Below are 21,617 nucleotides of genomic sequence, written 5' to 3'. Positions count from 1 at the left end.
AAAGAGACAAATACAATCAACAAAATTTCCAGTACAACTAGGATGGAACTAACTTAAAACAATTTTCGAAACTGTATCAAACTACGCTAACTTTCAAGAGGAAATCTACAATCGTGGTGTAACAGGGTAAGTTAAGCTCACAAAATATTTAATAGTATTAGAAAGCAGACTTCCCGGAATTGGAATTTCAAACGTATAGGTATGGAATTGCGGAAGTGGAAGAACACAGATAATGGGAGTAGTGTTTTAAGTAATGAAAAACTTTTATAGAACGAACAAAAACAAGCCGAGGGCGGAATAAATTCGGGTATTTTCTTCTATTTATTTCTTTCGCTAATCATTATGAAAACTGTGTCTATACCCTATTGTGTATAAATTCACATTACTTAATAACAGATAACAGAAATAATCTTCTAGAGCACAGTCAGAACGGAATATTCAATATCTGAGCACTTACGAGGTGTTAAAAAAAAGTTTCAACTACTATGACTACAATGACTATTCAAGTCACAAAAAGTTCATGAATCAATGTCGAGTATCAAGGTCAAAGTTTGTTGTCTTTATTGTGAGTTCCAAGTGGAACAATTTTAAACTTACTGGAACGATACCCGAAAAAAACAAAGATTTTTTTCTTTATTATAAGCACCGCACCACAATTTGGTGTTTTTTCCGAATTTTCATAATTTTCCTATTTTCCATATTACCCTAATTTTCGTATTTAATACCACATGTCTTCTGGGTGCCGTAACAGAAACGTTCTGACTCCAATGTTAACATTTACCACGAAAAGAAATGCTTCCAGTCAATTTGTGACGAAATGCATTGGTAGGTAAATTTGTTATCTATTAACTTTGATTTTAATCAAATTTATCATCTTACACAGTATTTGCCAATTCCTAAAGTTGTTTGGAAATTCGATATTGTTTCGTGAAAGCACGCGGAAGGTCCAAGTGGATTTCAAGGGTAGTTAGCTATGGATTATCGTAACTCTCATAACGTTCCAAACAATTTTCAATAGGTCCTTAAATTATAATCAACTTATCAAGTTACTGCGCTAATATTATTTGCAAAATCTCAAGTATAAAGAGATTGGGAGAAATCCAAAATTATCAGAAATCCTAATTGAGACCACAAAATTTCAATAACAGTTTACATTGCAAATAATAACAGCCTACGAAGTTGATTTTTGAGAAAATAATAGGATATTTAAAAAGATTTTTTTTAATAGTAAATTGGGTTTGTGAGGGTATCGAAAACCTCTAATCTGATTGAGTTAACTTATTGCGCGATTTACAGGTAATACTTGGGTTGCTACCTAAGTTTTGAAATGAAGCAACACTGATGTGAAGTTGACTGAAAAGTCAGCAAGGGCATCACAACGGACATCTAAAACAATAATTTTATTACCAAAAGATTGGTACAATTACATTTTTCATATGGACAAGCTTTTCAATACCCTCTTCGAAGAAAGTTGCCGCCAATGATCTCAAGTTGAGTATAGAATAGACCTTGAAACATCTGTAAATTTCGTAGACAAAGCAATAATGGTGAATCTGCTGTTTTCTTTAGCCATTCTGCCAACTCGTTCGACCAGGTCATCTGAAACGATAGATTTGCGTCCTTTGCCCCCTTCATCATGCTCATCATTACGGCCATGTTTAAACTTTCGACACATTCACGCACCATGCACACCATCACTCGTGCAAGAGCTTCGCAGTCGTCTATAGCGCGTAGCGTCTGCACGGAGCGATCGGAGGTTGAAAAAAAAAAACGGTTACAAAATGCCCTGTACATAAACTTTATATAAATATTTTAATTAATATGAAATATTGTCCCTATTAAGTATGCCACCCGATGTTCTTTGTTCACGACCCGTTCCCGAGATTGCAATTTTGTCCGCCCACAAACCGTAGAAATGTTTTGTTGGAAATTGGTTTGTTGGGTCTTTTATTTTGTTGAGAAAGGAAGATGATTACAATTTTGAAAGCAAAAAATAGCATCCAGTGTTTTTTTTTCAAAAGGTCACAGAAACATGACACAAAAGAGAAATAACGTCCCGACGTTTATTTTTCACGAGGTATGAACTATTTGCTCTGCGAAAGCTGTGGAAATAAATGACCACAGATTTCAGAAAATCTTAGAAATCATTCATGTATATACAGGTAGATACAGAAGTAATGGGCCAAGCTGTAACTAATCGTTTACGAGGTAAAAATTTGCCACATACTTTCTGATAAAGATAAAAAATTATATACTAATAATACTTTATAATCAGAAGAACTATTTTCTGTTTATCGTCCTTAGAACCAAAACCAAATGATTTATATCTGCGATCAATTCATTATCACTATAAATGCAGTTGGGTGATATTGAAGATGAACTGGCAATCGGCCATGACTGTCTTATTCTAAATAGAATGCGAGTATAAGCTTTAGGTAGAGGCTCCAGGCATTTCAACATGACACCAACCTAGAATAACTATTAACAATGCACCTAGCATTGATCACTCCTGGCACCAAAAGATTTCTGTTGCTTTTGCTTTGAACGCATCGACCGCTTCCTCAAGTGTAGAAAAACATTGAACTCGCAATTTATTTTTGAAATAATTGAGTGTCAAACAAGACTGTACAGAGGATGGCCCATGAATTTAATGTTTTGATTGTTCAAAAACGTTTTTGTTTGAACTGATGTATGAAAACTTGCATTGTCGTTGTGATTCGTTTTCTGGCAAACAAATAGTGAATTGAACGTTCTACGTTGCTCTAAGGGAAAGGTGGCGACATGTCCAGTTATTATGAAAAAATAGGAGAATATTTGCTTTGAAGTGCTTCGTAACTTCATATTGACACAATTAGATGGTATAATTTTGACCGGTTTTGATTTTCCCTAGAGGGTTTGAGGCTTCTAAGTTTTGATTTTTGTTCCAATTGTTGCTTCTCAGCATATTTGAATATAGATTTTCTTGGTTTTTGATCTAAATTTTGTTTTGTTTGTTTGATCTACTTTAGATTGTTGCTCATATATTTCTTATCCATTTTGAATTTTCTGTACAATTTTCGCTAATTGACTCCCAACTATTTGTCAATCGAAATACCTGTCTCAACACCCCAACAGATCGTACATCTGGATATTCCTATTCTTACGAAGTGATTTACTGTAAGAGATTTCTTCAGATTTTCATTTTTTTCATAAAACTTGGCCATTATTCTACGTTGTTCGTTTTCTTTTAGATTTTCCATACTTGAAACTAAAGTATCTTTATATTTGGGAAATTCGACAACATCCAAATTACTTTACTTACTAAGCCGTCTAAAAATGTACGGATTTTTTGTCTCCACATCCTTAAAATTAATTCAGGGTGTCTAAACTAAGGACCCTTTATATAATTTGGACCTTATAAGGCATAAAATATCAACATCCCAAATTCGCCTGATGAGGATTGATGTTGGGAGTCATGTAGTCATGTATCCGTAATAGTTAAGGTAGTTTTACAGTCCTTTTTGAGGCAACATATATGTAATATCTTTCATAAAAGCTTCTAATCCTCTCCAAATGCCAGATTCTTCTATCCTTGCTCGCATATCTAGACTCAGATCGTAAGCATATCAGAAGGATGCTCGAATCAATGCTAAAAGGAGCAATTTGACTTATAGCTGATCCACAATTGACTAGAAACATGGACAGTTTAGAAAATAGAAGAAATATCGATGACCTAAGTCTGCTTAACCGATAATACCACGATAATACCTGGATTCATTATTTTGGAGAAGTGGACAAACTTAAAGAATCAGTTATCAATTCACGTATTTTTTTAACACTACAAAAATTCAAGGCCAATATTTTCAGGCATGTCGGCACTGCAGGTAACACTCGAGAGTGATAGATTTTATCCTCTCGTACTTTATTTTTTTATAAAAAAAACGTATTGAACCAAAATGGCCCAATAAACGATATAATATAAAATAATCGAAAATCCTTATAATTGGTTATATTTTTCATTAAACTAAAGATTAAGGTGAACTAAGGCGGCCCTTAGACCCCACAATAACATTGTACAATATATTTTATAGTACAATAAGATTGAGAGGCGCTTCGAATCCCTACGATCAATTAAATTGCACAATAAACGCACTGCAGCGTACTGTTTTCGTGTTTAGTCGAATAGTGCGGATCCCGTGTAAAGCAACATGTCCGAACAAGATTTAGCTGCTGCTTTAGTTGTCTGGCTTGTGGCTAAACGTAAACGTGAACGAACACGTCGGTGGTCGAAAGAATTGGTACAAGAAAAGGCAGAAATACACTCACGAAAATCTTTTAAAAGATTTTAAGATATCTGAGGAAGCAGACTTCCTCAGTACGACTGAACTTGGAACAGTTTCAAAATCTACTAGTATTGGTCACGAAATACTCTGGAAGATTTGAAGTTTTCATAGTGCTATTTTCCCACAAAGTCTTTCTTTAATAATAATGGAAAGCTGTGAAGCAATAATACATGTTCTGAAGGAATTAATCAAGGTAAATAAATACTATAATCTTTTCATTTGTTTATTAAACTGTATATATTGAGATAATGAATGTTCGTTTGCCACTTAGTGATCAGCATCATTTTCATGTTGAAAATTGTTCATGTTCTGGCGATTATCTTGTTGGAAGTACATGTTCTGCTGGTTATTTGGCAGTTGCTAATGTGGAAATTCACAATTTTGCTCTTGAGAATAGTTTATAAAATATCGAAACGATGGTGTGCTGCTGTAATTTTTTGGAGTTGGCGTGGGTCTGGTATATGTCGGATATGAAATTACCGTAACTGTTGGAGTATTTATTTTCACCAAATTACGGTATAAAAGTCATAATTATCCTTCTATGATAAAGGCAGCAATAGCATTTTTAGCAAAGATTTGTTGCATTGGTTTCATTTTCTTAAATTTGCAGCACAAGACAAAGCACAAGTTTGATATTCACCTGGTTTCTCTTGAAGACGGTTAGCTGCCAATTGTAAAAGTTCATCATCAAGTTTTCTGTTTAAATTCTTGTGTTTAGTCTTCGGAACTGCATAGGATGTAGATGGTGTTTTATCCACTTCAACTTATGGTGCCATAAAAATTAAACTCAAACTTTTGATCAATAATTGTGCAATTTTCAATATTAACCCTAAACTGTCAATAAAATTGATTGTCTAGGGGCCTAATTAATATCAATAAAAACATATATTTTTATACTTTTATTTAACTACGCTTATTGTAGTCGAATATTAATATTTTGGAATATTTATTTTGTTCGAAACTGAAGGCAAAATATTTAGTACTTTCCGAATGAAATATAATATAAGTTTTATAAGCATAACTATAGATAAACAAATATAACGCCATCTGTTAGGAAGAATGAACATTATTTTTTCTCCGACCTATTAATTGAATATAAACATTCTGGAAGCTAAATATAAAGATCCCAAAAATACCAATAACCAATAGAATTAAAAACACACAAGAAAAGATTTCACCTTTATTTAAATGCGGAAGTTCTTTAATTGCTAGACAACTATAAAAGTTGAGAATTTGATGGAAAAGAGATATTTGATCTCCGTGTGAAAACATTGTGCAGATGAATTTAGATGTGAATTAACAGGTGACTACATAACTGTCCAGCTGTTTAAATTACTACTAGAGTCATTGCATTAATTAGAAATGAGTAAACTCACTAAAAACCAATTAGTTTCTAAGTTACTAGTTTTTTATTTTAAAAAATTCGAAAGTGTGACACTTTGTTTATAAAACAGATATTAATTTCTTTGCCCATTTCAATAATTGCAATGTTTACGTAATACCTAATTATAATTGTTCGATTCTATATTATACAGTTGTAGCTACGTTGTTTTTTTATATTTAATTGAATATTTAACACAGTTCAATAATTATTTCGTTTCAAGTCATATATCCATTACAACTTACCCATTAGACACCAATTAAGTATTTCAAATAGAGTAAATGAGACTACCACATATAAATAACATTCAAGAAATGTGATATATACCAACAATGAATAACTTCCGTAACTGAGTCCATAAATGAAATTTTTCTTCTTTCAAAAAACAGTAGTCAAATTATGAACTAATTACATCCAATCTCTATATCTATAACAGAGGATGTCCTGACTGACTGACTGACCGATTCATTCACTCATTAACGCCCAGCCAAGGCTATTAGAGATAGAGACACAAAATTTTAATGGTATGTTTGTATCGGTGTTTAGAGGTGCGCCAAGAAAGGGCTAAATTTCGATTTTAAAGGAGTAAAACAAGGTATGTTTGCAAATTTGATTTTTTCGTTTTTCTCGGCCGCTAATTAAGATATCGACTTCGTTTTTGCACTAAAACATTCTCCGTACAAATACCTAAAAACCAATTTCTGGGATTTCCAAAATTCGACTTGAAAAGGGTTCAAAGAGTTGGACAAACATTTTTATTACGGCACCAATTATTCATGACGAAATGAGATATCAAAGCGATTCTTTTTGGAAATTTCTTTTTGATTTCTTTCTTCTTTTAATGCTTATCCATTAATGGATGTTCGCGACCACATTTTTCATGGTTTCTCTATCTCTAGCGGTATGGATCAATGTCTGAATATCTTGTATACCCGTCCACTGCCTCACGTTCCGTAACCATGACATCCTCTTCCGTCCCAATCCTCTCTTACCTTCAATCTCACCCTCGACTATCAGCTGAAGGAATTGATATTTATGGCCTCGCATTATATGGCCAAGATACGCAATCTTTCGTTTCTTCACGATGTTAAAGAGTTCACGGTCTTTATTGATACGCCTGAGAATATCCTCATTCCTCTCTTTGGCAGTCCATGGTATCTTCAGGATTCTACGATATACCCACATTTCGAATGCCTCTAATTTGTTGATGTTTTTTACTTTAAGGGTCCAACCCTCCATCCCGTAAAGAAGATTTCTTTAAAAAGCGTTAAATTCATTTGATGAAGAATGCATCGATCTATAGATTCTGTATTACAAGTTGATAATGCTGTGCAATACCCATCAATATCCAATCCTCCAGGTTTCCCGGCACATAGACTTATTCTACGAGACTACGTGTGAACGCTCTTCAGAAAAACGTAATCGAGACTAAAATTTTAACCGAATGTGCCAGAGGGGAATCAGTCTTTATACCACGCATTCCCCTTATACCTTCAGACTACCCCTTGCAATTTAAAAGAATGCAATTCCCTATTAGAGTCTGTTTGGCTATGACCATCAATAAATCACAAGGTCAATCTTTGAAAATGACAGGAATCGATTCGATCTCTTTTTTATAACACTTCCAAATTGAATGCATAGAATACATTTCTTATTGAATTATCCCTATATTACGCGAGGTTCAATAAACCGCGGGCGAAACCGCGACGGGTATTGCTAGTAGTTTATATGTTAGAATTAGAACGACAGTCTCTAGGTTATCTAAGTATTAATGAAAAGTTTCATGTGGTAAATATTTTTTTACTACATCGGCAAAGGTTTGGCATGAAAACTATTAATGTGGTCGTACCAGCACCAAGATAGTAAACGATTCGGCCTGCGGAAGACGCAATTATATCAGGAAATATCAAAAATCACCGAAAGTCGTGATGAAAAACCATAAAATGAAATTGGAACGAGTTGCTAGGGTGAATGAAAGTAATGAGAAGAGCCACGATTTTGGATATTCTACAGAATTGAGGAATCCTGGGCGTTACTGGCTTTGTAATGAGAATTTTCCTATAGATCGAATCCTAGACTTTTTCTTCCTTAAGTTAAGTTAAGTTAAGAGTTTCACAATTGCAGAAGATATGACCAGATCGGTGGTCCACAGTGGTGCCAGAGCGGAAAAAATGCGATTCTCGAAAGTGCTGATTTCAATTATCTACTTTGTAATTCTTACAGCTACAGGATCTGAAAACAGCATGATTTTTTCTCTGTTTCAAGCGTAATCCCAATAATTTAACCCCCGCTGTCAGAGTTTCGCACACTACTCTAAATGAGTGATATATAATTGTACCTACAATAGGGAAAAATACAATAATTTACGAGAATAAGTATTGAGAACACCTATGATTACCGGTTCCTCCAGATGTGGAAGGCCACTTTCCAAACTAGATGTGTTAAAGAACTAAACTGATTAGAACTAAAGTCATATGGCTTTATCTGCCTTACCGATTAGAATACCGCAAAGAAACGGAGGGATTTCTACCATACTGAAAGTTATAAATAGAAAAGCAATGATCGACCAAAAAAATAAAATAAGAACTCAGCTTTTATGAGATCCAAGTTTATCGAGACTCTGGAAACTTATCAAAACTACCAAGAGATATATACAGATGCCTCTAAATTGATCGCAGGCGTAGGAGTAACTGTAGTATATTCACAGAAACTCCTATAAAAATATTTATCTTACATAAGCATTCTTTCAACAGAACTGTTCGCCATATATTAAAACATAACATATAAAAAGTAAAGTAGTCTAATCATCACAAACTTTCTTGTACTCTACACAAGGAATTTATTCAAAACACTCTTTGGTTCATTACATTAAAAACTTTACAGATGCACACGTAATGCCACTGTAGCTGAAAGTTCCGTGTCAATTTCGAAAGTGATTACTTCGGATCTTAAGTGTATTTTGAAAACAAAATATTTTCACTATGAGCAATTTTATTGGATGGGAAATGAATCGAAATTACGTGAAATTAAACCTTTATGTATATAAAAGTACGTTGCATTTTCCAATAATGGTACGATACAGACTTCCATAAAATTTTATAGAAATTTGTCTGTGCAAACAGGCAAATATCGGTGCGATCCGAAAGTCGTAATATGCATGTAAGTCGGCGTATTTATCGTAGCCAAGAAATTTAAATTGTATTTTCGAACGAAAAGTAATGAAAAGTCTGTACAGACATTCTATCCAAATTTTTTTACTCCGACTTCGTAGTCTGTGCAGATATTTGTACGAACAAAAGTCTGTATCGTGTGGACCCACCATAACAGACAACACCAAGTGATTATTGCATGTCTACGGTTAGGGCATACAAAATTCTTTTGCTATTTGAGATACTTAGAACATTAATATTGGCCAAGGAATTGCGAATATTTTAGTGCGATGACTTTCGCACTCGCTTCGATTTTGGACATTAGTTCCATTCCCATACATTAAACATTGCATGAATATTTGTTCGCGTTGGATACCGCACACTTTGACAATGGCTCAAATAAAGCTCGTGTCGATTGGTGCAAATAAATGCTGAAAAAATTCAATCGCGGTGCTTCAAAAAACGTCTATAAGAAAATGACAAACGACGAATCATAGATGTATGCATATGAACACGAAACTAAACAATCGCAGAAGACGATTCATTCTCCACCGCGTCAATGCGAGCACTCACACATCAGTTGAAACCAAAAAGGGTTTGAACAATCAAAATATCGAATTAGTGGGCCATCTGCCGTAAAATTCTTGTTTGGCATCCAATGATTTATTTTTATTCCCGCAGATAAAAAATAAATTGCGATGTCAACATTTTTCTACACCTGAAGAAGCGGTTGATGGGTTCAAATCACATGTTCCAGACAATCAGAATGGGAAAAATGCTTTGAAAAACAATAAAACCGTGTCCCAATTATAAATATTTGTTTTTACTGGTCTATATCAAAATTAAGTACCAACCCTCGCATATATTCACGAACTATATCAAACAATATATTTATATATAGTCTATCTCAAAAATAGCAACCCTTATACGGTTTTTTATAAATAAAAAAAAAATTATAATATATAAAAATTGAAATTAATTATTCATTTGACTTAATGACGTTTCTTATTTGAGCACTAATTATTTCGCTTTATTTAAATGACGAACTAAACAAGTATTAGGGACAAACACGATAATAATCGTTTATATTTATGATTAGAATAACAGGTTTACTGCCGAAATATTTTACATTAATGCGACAATGCAACAACGTACGATCCTATCTTAATCAAGATCGGAATATCAAAAAATACAGTAGTCAGTTTTGAGTTTATGTAGGTACCCAGAATCGAACCATTTCACAGTATCAAAAGTGGGCGGAATCGATGTTTAACAGAAGATTAATGTTAATTGATTATTTGATTAAATGTTCCGAAATTGTTTTAGATTATATAAATTCTTCATTATATAATAAGCAAAGTACATCGATATTTCCATGAGATCCAATGTATTATGATAATAAAATATGAGTATAAATAGTCCAAGCAAATTTTTTCAAAAAATGGAAAGAGTTGTTAAAAATAGCTTGAAAGGCCAAACAGTGCAAATGATTTGCTAATATTTGAAAGTTAAAAAACTGGAGATTATGATAACGATATGAATACATTGGTCTTTGAAAACTGGTTTCCTGAATTGCCTGTCAGTGCTGTAATGGACAATGCATCTCACCATAGCCATTATGTAAAAAAAGGTTCGAACAACATCTACAGGGTGGCGCAATAGGAGGTAAACGGTGCGTTGACGGGGAGAGCCTAGCTTGGTTGGATAGTTGCACTTGTGGAGTTTTAGTGGCCATGAGTTACTTCGACATGATTCTTTTTTCAGATGAGACTCATTTTCACTTAAATTGTCGTTATTGAACCGAAAAAAAAATGCAAAAATGAAACGCTATGGACAGCAATTTCAAGCAAAGGAATTATTTGCTCTTTCTTCTTCAAAGATCCACAAAGACGAAATATCACCATTAACACCGATCGCTATGTTAGAGCGATATTTCACTACAGATCTAATTTCTAAAAAAGGTGATATCCCTTGGCCCCCACGTAGCCCGGAATTAATGTCTCTTGATTTTTTTTTGTGGGGACACCTCAAACATGAACAATCCGAGGTACATTAGTCAGTTAAAGGAAAATATCCGCCAGGAAACGACAGCTATCACCCCAGTTTTATTGACAAGAGTTTTCACAAATCTGCGTTCGCGTTTAGAGGAGTGCCGCCGTCTTCGAGAGGGCCGTCATTTAGATGATGTTATTTTTAAAATACAAACTCCATTTAATTACCTAATCATCATATATTTTATTTCTATTGCCCCACAATATACATTAAAAAAAGATATGCTAAAATGGTTACAATCTGAAAATATTCAAAGTTGATATGAATATGGTTCGATCTGAACTTATATACATTATAAAACAACATAAATATAAGTTTAATTCATACGTTCCCGATGAAATGGCACAACAAAATAATGAAATTGTACTTGGGCTGCCACAATATCATTGTGAATTGAACCCTATAGAATTAATTTTATTTGGAAACTCAAACTATTACAGGAAATTCATATCAAAATTTATACTTGAATTTATTTCATTATGCTAAGAAATTCAAACTTGCAGCACGAATAAAACTAAAGGTATAATTCAAATAAAAATTTCTTTTTATGTTTGTAGCTCTCATTTAAAAACAGATTTACTCTAGTTTTTATGTCGGTTTTAAAGTGGTTAACTAAATGCGCAGAAATAATCGAACACGCTTTGCAATTAGTAGATATTATAGCTTTTAGGAAGAGTTGTAAAACGAGTCCCATTTATTTGTGTAACTTTATTTGATTCCGTATAATTTACAACCACGCCGTTAAAGTAACTTAACATTACCAGCGTCAGTTTATTATCTTAACGATAAATACGTTGTAAAATACATCGCGTTATTCTTGATTTTCTAGAAATAATGCAACACAGTATGATAAAAAATTATCACTACTGATAAAAAAGAAAATAACTAGTGAAGTAATCATCAGATTTGTCAAAAAGTTGTTAATAATGTAAAGCACACGTTTTTTATAAAGTAATATAAAGACAATAATTATGGTTTTTGCCACTATAGACATTACGTACGGAGCTACTGCTTGGAGTAGCAACGAAAGACAATCTCGAATTGCATTTGTGGTGAAAATTGTATTTGGAATGAAAAAAAGACTAAATAGAGAGAAAACGTTGCGGAAGAACTTCATTACTTAAGTTATTGAATAAGAATCCTGGTACATGCCACTGGATGGAATAATGGAAAGGTATAGTTTTAGATAAAAATCAATCAGTAATAAAGAATTAGAATCAAGGATAAAACCAGCATTATTAGACAGGAGAAGAATAAGGAACTGAAATACGAATGCTTGGACCTGGAACAAATCACTCTGAAAGCTTAAGAAAAACCTCAAGCGCATTCATTGCGGATATTTACGCAATCGAAATACAGTTTGATAACAAATATGGAAGACAGAAAAAAATAATTATTTCGTATAGTCTAGGAACCATTAAAGCGTTGACTTCTTCTATAATCAGTTCTAAAATAGTTTACGAATGCTTAGGGATACTTAAGTAAAAAAATGACATAGATACCCCGTTGTGGACACTAGTGCAATGAGCACGAGCACCCTAACATGAACAAGAGCCCTTTCGTGCAGTTAGCTCCAATACAATAATGAAGAACTCATAAAACACTAGAGTACTCGGACAATAAATTAGGACTAAGACAATTGAAGATACTACTGGTAAACCACGACCAGAAAAAATCGAAAGAATGCATGCATGCAAATAAATCTCTTACGTGGGGTGGACGGATCATTTTTTACCAATGAACGAATAACCACCCTATTCCCATTCTTCTCTTGATAATGACTCCAAAGTGGGAGCCGAAACGTCAAGAATTTTCAAAATTCCAACGCATTTCATCTCGTGAATCTAGTTCTTTTGTTGTTAATTTCTCATTTCTTGGACCTTTTGACATGTTTATGCTTCGAAATGTTTTTGATTTCAGGTCTTATAAAAGAAAGTACGAGGTCTGGCTACGAAAATGGGTTTTTTGTTATAAAAATTATTCTACATTCGAATGCTCCTCTTCAATATACTCTCCTCCCCTGGCCATACACCTTTCCATACGTGTTTTCGTATTGATCGAAGTGCTGGAAGTCTTCTTTGGCGAGGGCTTTTCGGAGCTCTGCAGTTTTTTGCTTTAAGGCTTCCATGGACTCAAATCGGGTCCCTTTCAAAGCAGATTTTATCTTCGCAAACAAAAAAAGTCGCACCGTGCCAAATATGGTAAGTACGGCGGGTGTTCGAGCATTGGATTGCGCTTACTGGCCAAATACCTCTTCACAGATAGCGCGTTATAGGAAGATGCGTTGTCTTGGTACAAAATCGGGCCGTTTTTTACGAACTCGTTCTCTCAGTGTTGCTAAAACTGATAAATAGTAAGTCTGTTTGACAGTCTGAACCTCTGATACCCATTCGGTCATCACGATACTGTTAATGTTGAAAAAAAAAACAATCAACAATCACTAAAACGCTTACACCACTCAAAATACGCGCACGAAATAGAGAATTGTGTCCATAGGCCTCTTGCAACAATTTATAGCACTCAGTTTGAGTTTTTTTCAATTTAACGAGAAATTTGATATTGATACTTTGCTCCATGTCATCTTCTCCTCCTCGAACGAGTGAGGATGAACAAAAAATTTTTGTAAACGTTGAACTTCAAGTTACAAACTCAGTTCAGTGGTAAAATGAACTAATTGATAGGTAATTTTCACAAATCTTCGATCCTAATAATGTTGTTACGAAGTATGTTAAAACGTTAAAATTAAATATGAACCATCAGCTGCACAATTTTGGAAGGAATGTGTTCTGATAATAATACTCGTAATTCCTTTGATACCGAACGACTTTAAAGTTATGTAACTCAATCCATTAAAATAATGACTAATATGTCCCGAAATGCCAAAGAAAACAAATTGAACAACTAAAAAGCTATGAATAAATAGGCGCAACAATAGAAAGTAATGGCAGAATGGAACAGGAATGAAAGACAAACTTGGAAAAGTTGGTAAATTATTTAATACGATATTTCTTGGAAAACGAAGAAAATAGAAAATGTGAGAAAAATAGTGAAGCTGTTTTGCTGTATAATTGCGAGACATGGGCATTGAATCAAAATCAAATAGCCCGTATGAATTCAACTAAAATATAACAAACAAAAAACACTAAACCAAATATATTGAGACTCTAGTGAGGCGCCTTCTAGAGGCTTTCAACACAAGCCCTGGTGAGCGTATTCCAAGCGGAGCGACGCGGAGGCGAGGAAAGTGAAGGCGAACGAACCGTTCACACTCTCGCATTCGCGTTCCCTCGTTTAGTGTGAATCGTGTAAACAGCACCTTTGAGATGGTTTAGTCACATATGTCGGAAGCCCGTGAACAGAATCCCCAAAAAGGGGTCCGATTCCAAAAGAAGCAGGTGAAAATTATTGAGAAAGACCAAGAAAAAAATGAATTGAAAATGAGTAATAAACAAATGGGTTAGAATGAGAAAGAATAAACGAAGAGTGGAGAAATGTATATGTCGTAATTCCTTTCTCATGGTAATCTGACTAAGTGAGTTAGGACAACGTCTCTATGGTCTGGTAGATTATAAAAGAAAACAACGATTTCATTTAACTTCAAAGTCGTATAAAGCTCCAATTAGGGGACTTGAATCGATTCATTTCGGTTTAATATATATGAGGTAGGCGTACGTAGAAACTTGTTACAAACTCCTGTATAAAAAAGTCCAGATTAATACAATTTAAAATGTATGCGACTCAACGACGCCGTCCTAGTAGTAATAACGGTTTTTTCTATAAAATCTAGGCTTCCTTTCCACAATTTACTTAAATACTAGATTCTCTATATATCTCACTTAATAATTTTCTTCCACGTCACGATGTTACTGTATGTTGTGCAATAGGTAGAGCGGAAATAAAAAAAAAATCAAGCGAACCGTCAAAGTAGGTCGGTTAACCTAGATACACTGGTGTATGCGAGAAAGTTACAAGAATTTCACAAAGTTTCAAATGAAGGTAACACAATGAAACGTACAAAATGTTAGCTAAGTAGACGGACGACCTTGAAACTAAAATCATTTTACTTTTTACCGTTTTGTATTTTATTCATCGGATTCTAGTTTCGATATAACTGTATAAACGTTAAGAATGTTTCTGTTAACTAGTTTTTGACTTTAAGTATTCAAATGTATGTCGAAAAGATGGTAACAACAGCATAGCAAATCGAATATACTTTGAGGATAAAGCAGATTCAATTAAAGCAAAACTGTTTAAAGGCACAAAAAAGGATAAATTTCCAAGGACGAACTTGCTCCGAGATCCGAATAATTTTAAAAATATAACTTTGCTCTGTTCGGTTCTTAAGCTTTTTACTAAGATATTGGAAAATAGAATAAGGAATAAGGTACCAACTTCTGAAGAACAACAAGGATTCAGGTCTAATAGATCAACAATGGACGCAATATTTATAGTTTGTCAGTTGGTGAAAAAGTCGATAGAATTCAATAATTGTCTGTTTTGGCATTTGATAGAATACGCCTGGGTGACGTGATTAGGAGTCTTGAAAAAAACAACATAGACCATAAGTACCAACGAGTCATCAAAGAACTTTATACGGGAACCAGAACAAGAATTAAAACTAAGGTAGGAAGAAGTTCAAATTTATACTGGTGTTCGGCAGCCCAACACTATTCAACATCATAATGGATCAAATTATCGAGGATGTCAACAAAGTCAATGTAGGATACACAATGGGTCACCGCTCCCTAAAGGTATTGTTTTATGCAGACGATGTCATTGCCGTAACAGAAAATGAAGTCGACTTAGAACGTGTCTACAATATAAGATGAAAATTTCTGCATCAAAAGTCAGTCAGCAGCTATGAGCTCACAGAGCAAGACCAGAATCTATAAAACGTGTGTGAGACCTATTCTCACATATGCCTCAGAAACCAGAGCCGAGACATCAACAACAAAAAGAATAATGAGAACCACAGAGATGAAAATACTGCGAACTATCAAGGGAATCACCCTCAGGGACCGATTAAGGAGTAATGACATAAGAGAAGAATTGGGCGTATAGGATGTGGTGAGATGAGTCAGGGCACGAAAAAGATTCTGGAGGGATCACGTAGAAAGAATGCCAGAAGACAGATATCGAACACACGCAGACCTGTAGGCAGACCACCAAAGAGGTACGAGTTCAGCTTCTCAGGAAGATCCAAAAAGAGGGCCAAACGTACAGGACTGAACAGGACCTATTGAAAGAGGAAGAAGGCGAAGAAGAACTTGCTCGGAAAAAGTTGGTTTCATCGTCTACTTTGGAAAGAAAGACGGCAACTAATACTTAGAGATGTAACGCCAGACTAAAAATGATTATTGAAAAAATATCTAGTATCTTTCTTAGGACGGCAACTTCAGACAACCCTCTTATAAAGAAGATCAGTTTCTTCTAATATTGGCTATAACGGTATCTGCACTCTTTCTGTTTACGTAGACATTAATAGTTTTAGGGAGAGAGTATATTTATTACAGGCAGTATAGGGGGTGAGTACAGAGGACGAAACCGATATCCACATTCTCTCGAAATGTAAAATACTACAAACCACTACACTTAGGAGAGCATGAAATAGACGATGAACATTTCCGGCAACTACAGCCATCCCACATTCTAGACTTTTTAAAAGGATTGGGATTCACAAATCAGCTGTAAATCCAATATCGCAGCAACAAAGGAGAACAAAATAGATCCTTTGTATAAAATATAAACACTGAGATACTACTAGGAGAGTATCAGAACAATTTAAGAACAGATACTCTGAGATACTACTAGGAAAGTATCAGAACAATTTAAGAACAGATAATCTGAGATACTACTAGGAAAGTATCAGAACAATTTAAGAACAGATACTCTGAGATACTACTAGGAAAGTATCAGAACAATTTAAGAACAGATACTCGCAGTAAATACTCGAACAGTGTTGCCTATCACATAGTTATGAATTCTAAGCAGTCTTTAACAACATACTTAGATCAAAATTGTATGAAGCTATCACAGACCTGGAAATGGCGACAAAACTTTAAGACAACAATGGGTTGCTCTGGGAAGTGTGGCAAATGAATATAGGAAGCTCTATATGCTGACGATGTTGAAATCATATTACAAAATTCTTAAGACAAACTGAGTTTTAAGGTCAATAAAAATTAAACCAAAGTCATATAATAATTTTCGGCAAAGAATAGAAGTAAAAACATTGGACAAAACATGCCAATGGACATCTATAAGCTCGAGGTGGTAAAGTTCTTTATATATCCTGGCTCATTTGTCAATACTAGCATTAATATTAACGAAGAAAGAGAATGGAGAATGTTATTGGCAATTATAATTCATTTTGGTATCACTAGACACTTTAAAAACGGGGAAATCCCACCTAGAACTAAGTTATTGGTTTAGAAAAAATATCTATATTTATGGATAGGAAGCGTAGACACTGAGCAAAGCTGATAAAACCTATAACTGACTATGAACTGAAGCTTTTGCAACGAATATTTAGTGCCAGTGGATTACGACATCGTAAATTTTGAAATATACCATCAAGTATCAATTAATAGAGATAATGTGACAAATAGTAAAGTAGAAAGCCTTGGATGGGCTGGTCACGTGAACAGGGCACATGAAAATTGTTTCCCAATGAAAATTTAATATCTGAATCAATACACAGCAGAAGCAGTGGCATGTAGAAACTAAGATGGATTGATGTGATTGTAAAAGATGATGAATGGTTGCAAACCTTGATTCTGTCAATGCTAGGTATACTAGGTACTACTACAAGGTGGCAAATTTTGCTATGCAAAAGAAGTTATATTAAATTGAATTTCTGCGTGGACTTGAAGATTCGAAAGTAACATTTTTTGAGTAAATCGAAGACTTACTGTCAAAAATGAATTAAAAAATCATGTATTTCTGAAAACAACCGATACATTTATTTGATTTTAATCATAAACATAAAATTTTTGTAATTGGGAGGAAACAGATTGTGAATTGAAAACAGTCGATTTTTAAATATTAACCAAACCAAATAAAATCAAATTCCCACTGCGCTATATCGAATTTTCTATAGTTTTTTCCAACTTTATACAATTAATATTTGCATTTCAGGTTTTACATTATTATATTATGCAATGTTCGTCCCCTGAATACAGATACCAAAGTTTGAGTTTCATTTATTTGTGTGGTGCTTTATTAAAGAAATGATTACATTTAAATTCAATGCGAGGGGTTTGAATATAAAATAACAAGATTAGCGTTTCTAATAAAAAGTGCTTAAACATCATATACAAGCAGCCGTTAACCTTCTCGTGGTTGTCAATAAATCAGTATTGCCGTGACATTCATTCGCACAACAGAGTTTGTTTTAGTTTCGACGTTAAATAAAAGTAATTGTGGAGAACTCAAAATTTCACGAGAAAATAAAGAAAGCCGCAACTGAAAAATTTTTTTATCGTTTGCACGTGTTTTTGAGTGGTTGGAACGTTTTCAAAACGCCCTAGTAGACGTTCTCTAGATGATTCCTCTATGCCCGTCCATGTGAAAAACGGATAACAAAATATAAAAAATCATCAATCGGATTCATAAATGACAATTATATAAATTCATTTCAGATGATAGTAACATATCGCAAATTACGATTCAATCCATACAATAGAGGAGTCCAACTTCACTGAGAGCCAAAAAAGTTTTAAACTAAAGTTTGGTAATGTATACTTTCACTGGGTTTCTACAGTATGAATTAATTAATCAACATAATTAACTTAACGTTCTCGTTGAATTCAGCGAAAGAACAAGTCATAAAGTCAATGCGCCGTCTGAGTACCTATTTTTAATCAATAGGTTTGTACTATCATCCACTTTATTGGCCGGATCTTGCGCTATGGGATTTCTGTTTTCTGAAGTGGAATATACATTAGAAGAAGGGAGATTTGAGTTCGTTGCTGTGAAAAAGAGTGTCACTTGATCTAAAAGGACTGAGAAAAGAAGACCTCCGACATTTTTTCAAATAATGGAAGGTCCGCATAGAGAGTTGCAAGGATAGAAGAGGAGTATATAGTATATAGGAGTATAATAATGAAATTTAATACACCGTCAGTATCGGTATATAATAGTCACACTTAAACTCAGATTCGACAAGAGAAGTTGAAGTCAACAGAAATATAACATGTGAATGCATTGAATAGAGATCTCTGAAAAAATATTGTTATATATTATTATTACAACATTCAATACGTCATTTAGTCATTATAATTATAATTATATAATTATATTTTTATGTCCGCTTTGTTGCAGACTGAAAACACAAATATTAATTTTCAAATGTTGAAGAGAAACCACAAACTTGCATTTATTTATTGATGGCTCGTTCTTTTTCTTGTAACTAGAGTAGTTTACGCAACAATGTTGTCAATTGGTGAACTTCTTTCGTTTTTTTTATACTTTCCATTTCTTATTTACGTAATAATTTCCATTAGGTATAATAAATTTTTAAAATACTATCTCTATAACCTATGATACAAATGTAGAAAATGTCTTACACACATAATTTAACACGAAGCTAAATTTATCCCTTCTAAAATTTGAATTCACTTTATTATACAGGGTGAGTCATATTTCTACCATATGTAGAGTCCCTAACAGAGAATATCAACCAATAAAACGTGTCTACTACTCTTCTTCTACACTATAGCAAAACCCCATAGAACCTCTCTACGGACACCAAAATCCTAATTGAAATCCTGGCAACTACCATCTTGAATGCCATCCCCACTTCTCGCGCGCTAGTAGCCAACATTCCCTTCTTTTGCGGATACAACTGTGCCGTTATTAGCGGTCATTTCGCATTTACTCAAAGCCCAAGCTCCCTCTTGGAATGCCCTTTTTTGGTCACACTAAACCCAAACTTAACGGCAGCCGATCCACACACGTTTTCTGCGGTTTCCCTGCAACCTGGTGAACCGGTTCTCCAGCCAAATGGTCGACGATATGTAATACAGACGCAGCTGTACCCGCCCGCCCCCTCTTAAATTAAAAACAAAAAAAAATTCTAAAAAAATAAAGAAAATCCCTCAAAAAAACCGAGAAGAGTCGTTTTTGCTTACAAGCTTAATTTTCGTTTTCTTGTGGTCAAAATCTCCCTACAGAAATAGTTAGGCAACCACCGCAACCCCAGCCCTGCAGAGGAATTATTCCTATATCGAACATAACCTCCTCCTTACAAAAAATCCTCTATATCCTACCAATTTATCTAAAACATAATTATTGTACGAAAAATAGATAAAATCCAACTTCAAATTAAATAATTCACAACACCTCGGGTTCTAATTGATAATAAAAAAAAAGACATGCAATGTTTTGAAATAACAGTTTGAAACTAGATTTTCTCTCATTACAGGTAATGAGTCGGGTTACTACGGTTATGGTTGTTAATATGTGGGCAAAAAAGTTTTAAAGTGCTAAAAAGCTTGTCAGAAATATATACTGTAAAAAATCTGTCGAGGAAGCGGGATATTTGAATGAAATAGTACGGTGGAATAGAAATTACACGCGGACACATTTCCATAAAGTCGAAGGGATTTAGGACAACATGGAAAACGTTAAAGAGATAATTCAATGTTGTAAACAGTTGAAAGAAACATCCTACCAAGTCTGGAAACCTAAGTGATATAAAATTAATTGAAACACCATCATATCATAAGATAATTTGGAAAAATCCTTTGGTACTTCAAACATTTTTTCATAATCCAATTATTTTGGAAATATTTCTAATTTTTCTTGATTTGAGTGAAGCCTGCATCAATGGTATTAAATCCTTTTATCATCTTGTATTTTTTCAGTTCCACATTCAAGTTAAGGAAGTGAACAGTTGATTTGTTGTTTTAAATAATACAATCACTTTATATTGATAACTTCGTATCACATAACCACGTTTAATTGGAAGATTCTAATGAATTTTGCACAAAATATCATTTACAACTTGGAATCTTACGTACCTAAATTCTCTTTAAAATAAATATTGACCGTATTAATATTTACTCACGTATTATCCAATAGAATAGTAACTATATGTACCTGAAAAGAAAAAAAATTATCAATCAGTCTAATAGAAAAAATAATTTACCTTGTCAGAATAATATGTAAAATTAAACCACTAATTTTGGCAGTTTACAAATTACCCCGTATATGTTTACTTTCAGGTGTCATTTACACAATGAACTTCTGTTTTGTCATATGTCATATAGAAAATTATAAATCTTATCAGTTTAATAGATACTGTTATCTACGTTTTGTTTGATATAACTATTCAACGATTTTTGGCAACAGCGCAGTTATACTGTCACCGGCTAATATGCATGACCTTTGAATAAAAAACAGTAGGTATATTAGAATATGATGTAATTTATTTTTTCCTTATATATATAATTTACAAGATGATTTTTCTCTACAATTAGAATGCATATAACACCTCCATGTACAATAATTGCAGAAGGGTTTATAAAGAGAAATCAAAATCTAAGTTGGCTAACATAAAATATATACAGAATGGAGAAAAAAATGTTTACTACTTGTATATTTTAAATTTAGGTTCTATGGACTACAATTAATAAAATCTTAGGTGTTGAACTAACTAAAACGATGAATAAGATTAAATACAAATTATTGATGAAGCGGCGTATCAAACCT

General features: G+C 33.7%; 1 protein-coding gene across 3 annotated transcripts in view; it reads right to left on the bottom strand.

Annotated features, from left to right (window-relative positions):
- LOC130898236 (uncharacterized) overlaps nucleotides 1–21,617 on the bottom strand; it is a 173,290-nt gene that overhangs the window by 97,139 nt on the left and 54,534 nt on the right. The window contains exon 2 of one of the 3 annotated variants that reach the window (XM_057807351.1): nucleotides 20,974–21,005. The exons of 1 other annotated variant lie outside the window; for it this stretch is intronic. The gene's annotated coding sequence lies outside the window, so the exon portion shown is untranslated. Of the gene's footprint in view, nucleotides 1–20,973; nucleotides 21,006–21,054; nucleotides 21,147–21,617 lie in introns of those variants that run through there. One more of the 3 variants, XM_057807353.1, reaches the window with a different exon arrangement.

Source organism: Diorhabda carinulata, chromosome 9 (genome assembly GCF_026250575.1).
Source record: "Diorhabda carinulata isolate Delta chromosome 9, icDioCari1.1, whole genome shotgun sequence".
Classification (NCBI taxonomy): Eukaryota; Metazoa; Arthropoda; class Insecta; order Coleoptera; family Chrysomelidae; genus Diorhabda; species Diorhabda carinulata.
Note: the sequence above shows the minus strand (reverse complement) of the source record. Positions and strands in the feature narration are given on the sequence as shown.